Source organism: Oenanthe melanoleuca, chromosome 8, assembly GCF_029582105.1.
Source record: "Oenanthe melanoleuca isolate GR-GAL-2019-014 chromosome 8, OMel1.0, whole genome shotgun sequence".
In the NCBI taxonomy this organism is placed as follows: Eukaryota; Metazoa; Chordata; class Aves; order Passeriformes; family Muscicapidae; genus Oenanthe; species Oenanthe melanoleuca.
In genome coordinates this window covers 15,607,434-15,614,125 of record NC_079342.1, presented here as the reverse complement: position 1 = coordinate 15,614,125, position 6,692 = coordinate 15,607,434, and positions in this window count along the sequence as shown.

Here is a 6,692-nt window from a genome sequence, read left to right as displayed (position 1 = left end):
TACTGCATGTGAATTCCCCTTTGCTCTCTTCCTTCACAATCAGCTCTCAGGCTTTGACACTGGGATTCCTCTCCAAACACTTTCTTGCCCTTCTCTCTTCTCTCCAGTGAAATTCCACTAATGCAATTACTGAAAATATAATTATCTTTCATTAGCTCTCTGCTTATCAAATCCTACTGTTTATCAAGAGTAACTGGCTTACTGAGATTTCATAGGTAATTCTGCCTGGCTTAAGGCTATATCTATATAGACTGTATTAATTTAGTAAGAGCTGAATGGTTACATGGCTGCCTATCACATTAATATATTCTAATTAAGGGTATAAACTTGTTTTCCAGCTTTCTTTAGCACAGATGTTACTTGAAGTAAGCCAACACTGTGAGAACTACTTATAAAAAATTAGATTATTGTTAATTAAATCTTTCCACAGAGATACCTCTCGACATCACAAATGAGTGCTCTTTCTTTTCATTAATGTGAATTTATTTCTTCATCAAAAAATTATCTTCTGCCAGGAAATTTGAACATTTTCATTTAGTTGAAAACCTCGGGGCTGAGTTCCTGCTTCTGGTTGTGGTTTGTTGTTGAGTCTAAAGCTCCTACTGTGCTTTAAGATAAGTATGATTCTAGGGAAAAAACAGTGTTATGAAAACATGAATTTTTTTCCAAAATTAGATTTGTTTGCCTAAGCTGTTGTCTTACTCTAATTTTATTTAGTTGACTTTGGCCTGTAATGGAAGTCTCATCACTTTTGGATGATAAGACATTCAGATAACTTTTTATTATTTATCTGGAGCAATCACATATTTTTGTATCCCTATCAACTTGTAGCTGTGGTGGCATGGCTCAGGGAGAGAAATGTTTATTTGAAACATAGTCATTGGCTATTCTGCTTTTTCTGCTAACCAGATGCCTTTTACTTTGTTTGTAGCCCAGCATCTCATATGTTACTTGAAATCTTCCTACTGCTTTTTAATGAACTTTGGATTTGTATTTTAAGATACACTTAAAGAATAACACTGAAGTAGTTTTACCTTGAAACAAGAAAAATGATAAGAGGAGAATCAGAGAAAAAAACCCCAGAAAACCAAATGAACATTCCTACTTATGAATATATCAGAATAGGATAGAATAGAATATTTCAGAAGAATAGAACAGAATGGAATGCTGGAAGGGGCATAAAGTGACCATCTAGTCCAACTGCCTGATCACCTCAGGACTGAGTAACTTCAAGCATCTTTTTAAGGATGTTTCCACATGACTTAACTATTGACAAGCTTGGGGTATCAAGCATTGCTTGAGGAATAAATGAATATAATAGGTTAGGATAATTTGAAGGAAATTATTTCTTTATTTAATTTGACTTAAGCACACTGATCAAAAAGAATACTTGATGAAAGATTTCTTCTGCCTTGTTTTTGCATTGTCTCCATCCTGGAGAATGGAAGAAGAGAAAAGGAGATACTATGAAGCTAAAAAGAGTTAATTTAGTATAATTTTGTAGAATGTTTGTTCTTTGTCTCCAAATACTAAAGAGATGAGTCATAAAAGAGAATATTTTGCCCTATATATTTAAAATGAAAGAAAATTACATTGTTATTTTTATGTGTAGAACTATACTTCCACTCCTGATTAAGCCCACTTACTACAAATTACCCCAGCCTGAACAGGCAATATTCAGTCAGTAATGGCAATATGTGTTTCCTCTGGCCTTTTAAAAATTTGTGTGTACAATAGTATAAAAAATTTGATATTTTATATAATCATAACGAAGGCAACCCTTGGTTCTGAAATGTCAAATGTAACTTTTAAAAATACGCTAAAAATGTTTAATCTGCTATTCATTAGTCAGATAAATGGGTACAGAACTGCTACATGAAGTTTCCTATAAATTCTTGAAAGAATGCTTTCAAATTCATAGGTTTATAGGAAGAACATCCTCAGTGATACACCTGCTCTGTAATCACATTTCTATTATTCTATTCCTCTTCCCTCATTTCTAAGGGCTGTACTTGTATGAAGTAATGCATAAAGCTTCACATAAAAAAGAATCAAACCACACTCAGAAGGATCTTAATCATCTCCCATGTATGCCTTGTAGCATCATATCAGAAAATAAAGGGTTCAAGGAAGTACCAGATACAAGGTTTGCAAATGAGGAAGAAGGAAAGGGAATCATTGTCCTGCAGTTCTTTCTGATGCAGCCAAATTAGTCACTATTTGTAGCAATCAGATAATTTTAGAGAACAGTATGTGATTAAGATGAAAGTGTATCCCTAAGCAGGAATAAATGCAAATCAATAAACTGACGCAATGAAATGTTTCAGCAGCCACTTCTAAAATTCAGCACTGGTTGTCATGATCCATTGGGGAATCATTTGACCAATATGAGGCAGCCCAATTTTTATGCTTATGTAAACATTGCTCAGAACAAATGTGAATAATGCAGTATAGAATCAATTTTTGTTGCTGCATTGAATATCCTGGCAGATTGCAAATATTCTTAGACTGGAAACTTGTGGGTTTAGTAACGTGTTGCCATTTGGAAGTTTTGTCTGTGTCTTTGATAGCTGGATGATGATACTTGAGCTCTCTCCTCCTCTGCTAGCACAGTTTGGCAGTGATGACTCAGTCAAACTCAGCAGTTTCAGCAGTTTAGCACTTCAGTTTTGGGTTTGCCCATCAAGGAATTATTTTGCAGGTCTGTTGGTATCAGAAACAATTTGCTTGGTAGCAATAGTACCATCAGCCATTTGATGACCAGTTCCTTGGTTAAAGGATGGCCTCTGAATGGACTTCTTGTGAGATCACATTAAAACAGAAAATCTATCTTTGCTATTTCCAGTCAAAATAACTACACTGCAAATATGAATGTCACAAATTATAGCAAACCTCTGTGTCCCCTCTCCCGCCTCCTCACCAGGGAAATTGAGAATATTTCCTTTTTTTTTTCTATCTATGGCAACTCTTACCTCATTTGCCAGGAGCTGTGTCTCATTATCAAGAAGCAAATAATTTAAATTCCTTGCTGAGAGGGATGTTTAGTAAACAAATCACCATTATCCACAGCTGTACTTCCAGTAAGAGCAAACAGTCCCTTTTCACATATCAGCAGGTGGAAATCTCTGCAGAAAGATGTATGTTTGTTGTTATGATCCCTGATGACCTTTCTTGGTTTATTTCTCTCTGATAGTGAATGCTTACTGGCATGTTGGTGGTTTTAACCTCCTGAACTGATCTGGGGCTTGTTGCAAAACTCCATTAATTTATATTTAACTACCTAGAATTTCCTCCTTTAGCTGCACTGGCCAGTGTCCCAATTCAGGCAGTACTTAAGCCACAATTTGTGACTGTTTTACTGCTTCATGGTGAGGTATGAAGGTCAGAGCTGTGGTTATCAGAATGACAAAGCCACGGGTGAGCTGTCTGCATTCTGCTGAACCACACTTTTTAAAACACTTGGTGAACTGTCTTAACATATTTTAAAACACATATTTTGAATATGACAGGATACAGCAAATATTTTATCCCTCCTCCCTCAAGAATCAAGCAAACCCAGGGTCCTGAGACACATCTTTAAGGGGACAAATTCCAACTTCCATTACTTGCTTCAGACACCTACATGGTCTAACTGCACCCAGTATGGCCGTGCATGTGTTCTTACTAAATCTGTTTCCTAGCTTGGGCAGAAACTTACTGTCCTGTCTTAACACTATCAAGCCAGGATCTTCAGGATACAACAGTCACATAACACTTTTTAAGGAAGCTGTACTTGGTAAATTGACATGGGTGTTTAAAAGCCTATGAATTTGTGACATCCTTTATTGTGTGCTTACTGCCATTTTACTATGCACATGATCACCTTCCACATTACTGACCTAATTTTCTGATTGCATTTTCCAGTCAGGAGGTGTAATTAAATTCTCAAGAAAAATTAGCCCTTATCAGTCAACTGTTTAATGAAATGTGATTGCAAATTGTCCTTCACTACTACATCATTTAAAACCAGTTTCTTTGAAAATCTGCTGTAAAATGAAGTTAACGACCTTAAAAAAGACATGGAAATAATTCCTCATTTTATAAAGAGAATACTAAAAAACACCACTAAAAACCCAAGAATTAGTAATGCTGGTGCTCTTAACAAGTGACTCAGATTTTCCATGACTGTAATTTTTTATCTCCTGCTTCTGCTGTCTGACTATTGCTAACTTCAGAACAGAGCAAACCTCTGCCCAACCTCTCAGCGTTGGTTATTGACCTTTTGAAACTCATCATTTGCATTAATTTATTTCTTTTCTCTCAGCCATATAATACTTAGAATGGTATGGATGGATCAAAATATGTACAATGTTTCTGATGTAAATCCCTCCTAGACTAAATCTCCTTTTGTATCCTCATGTGGATATCAGCTTTTTCATTTGCATAGCTCATTCATTGTGTATAGTTGGATCTTTGACAGAAGTTGTTCTTTGGGGCATTAAGTCCAGAGGAGAAGGAAGTCCTGAAGGATTGCTGATTTTTGAAGAAATAAAAGGCAGTAACTCTAACCCTCTGAGGGGATGGATACTGTAAACTCATTGTCAGTGCCTGTGGCCTCAGAAGCATTTTTTGTCTCAAACAATTATGGGCTGAACAAGGTGGCATTTAACTGAAGGATTTTCACTGACAGCTTTATTTGACTGAGGTGCCCCAAATCTGATCCTATATTCACAATTTCCCTGTATAGTTATTTTGATTTACTACTTTTGTCTCTGAAATATAAAGGCTTTTATATCACTGCTATTTCACTAAATAGAAAGATGACACTTACTATTGTTATGTACAAAAAGGAAAAGGTTTCCAGTGTTTTGCAGCAAGAACTGTGAATATAATAAAAGTATATAGTAACTATCATTGAAGGCTGCACAAAAAATTTGGGTGGATGAAAAAGGAGAAAGAGATACTGTTCTTACTTGCATTTTACCAACTTTGTTGTTGCTACTGAAATGCCTACCTGTTCATTTACAGCAAGGTTGTTTGAAGCAAGTATTTAGTGAAAAACTAGTGCAACACTTGAGTATGTTCCTGGATTTGTAGCAGGAGGCTTTGAGGATTTGATTACTGTACACTTCATTTGCAAACCAGCAACGTGGTTCTCCATCCAGAAGTTTTTTGTCACATTTCCTTTCCACTCTTTGGTAACCAGTAAGTGGACTGCAATTGTCACAGGACAAGAGATGCCTTTTTATCTCTGTATCTCTTTCTCTTTATATATATTAAACTTTTGGTCTTGAATTTAAAATCATTGAATGTAAGCAGGGAATTCTGATTCCTTCAGTCAAGTTGAAACTTGTAGCAAAAAGAATATTTATCTTCCTGATTCTTGGAGTATGCAGGATTTAAGGGTTTTGCAACACAAGCAGCCCAACACATTGAGAAGTGCTGAAGTCAGTGAGCTAAGCCAAGGCACCACCTCAGTTCTTCAGTCTTTGAATAGATAGAATGAGAAAGCCTCAGGAAACACTCCATTGTGGCTCCTGAACCGACAGCTTTTGTTCTCAGACATAAAAAGGAGCTCAATCAAACCCAGCTCCATAATGGTTCACTGTCAAACTGTTGAGAGGAGGAGCCTCTGCCCTAATGAAAATGACATTAGTCCTTCTCCTGTCCCACAGCTGTCCCTCAGGTTTTGACCTGTGAAAAGACTGCTACTGCCTAAGCAAGCAGTGGCTGCCCATTCAGAGGCACAGAGGCTGTGATGGGGCAGATTTGGTCACTCCTGAATTCATTAGCAATAGATGAAAGGAGCTGACCATTGGTCAGTATGAAAAACTTAGTTCTGCTGGTGCCAGTTTTCACCCCTCCACCACCCTCTGAAATCTCCATCCTACTTAGCCATAGTCCTACAAACCCTCCCCACTCCAGAGAAGTCATTACTTAAGTTATTCCTGTATCAGAAGCACCCAAATGTGTAGAGGCTGAGCCCCAGACACATCCATCCTGCTTATGCTGATGCTTAACAAGCTGCTGTCCTGCTCACAGCACATGTGATGTGGCACTTTGTGCTCTTACAGCTGTACAGGTGCAGGAGCACTCTTCAATGCCTCTTGTCTGAAAAGCGAGATGGAAGCTTATATTTACTTTCCTAACTCTTCTTGCCTTTTTTCTCCATCTCTGCAGCAACTGAAATGCCACTCTCCCTCCTTTTGGCAGGCTAATGCTTTACTCAGGATGCACTCTACAAGCTTGCCTTTCCCTCACTACATTTTTACAAGCAGGCTGAAACAGATGTCTTGAGGTTTTTCTGTTCCTCCCTTTGTCTTGATCTATCTGATAATGCTGTTTCAGCTTCTACCACCCAGACTGCAGTCTTGAAGTAGCAACTTCATTGCTTCTTTTCAAGAAAAATCTTCCCCCATTTCAGGATCTTTGGGTGAAGAAATCTGGCTAGGGAAGAAGGGCATGGAGCAAGCTGTTTGTAGTTTGAGATCTCCATCTCCCTTTATCCCTGGGCAGGGGAACATAAAATAAACTCTTCTCTGAACTTTAATAGGAAATAATGTATGTTGAGATATTTTTGTTTTACTGTTGTCTTAAAAAAGAATTTATGGGAAATTATTGGTCCCAATCAGACCAAATTGAGCATTTTTGCTCATTGTAAGATAAAATGTCAAAATCTGACAAGCATTTTGAAGAATAAGGCCATCATGTGG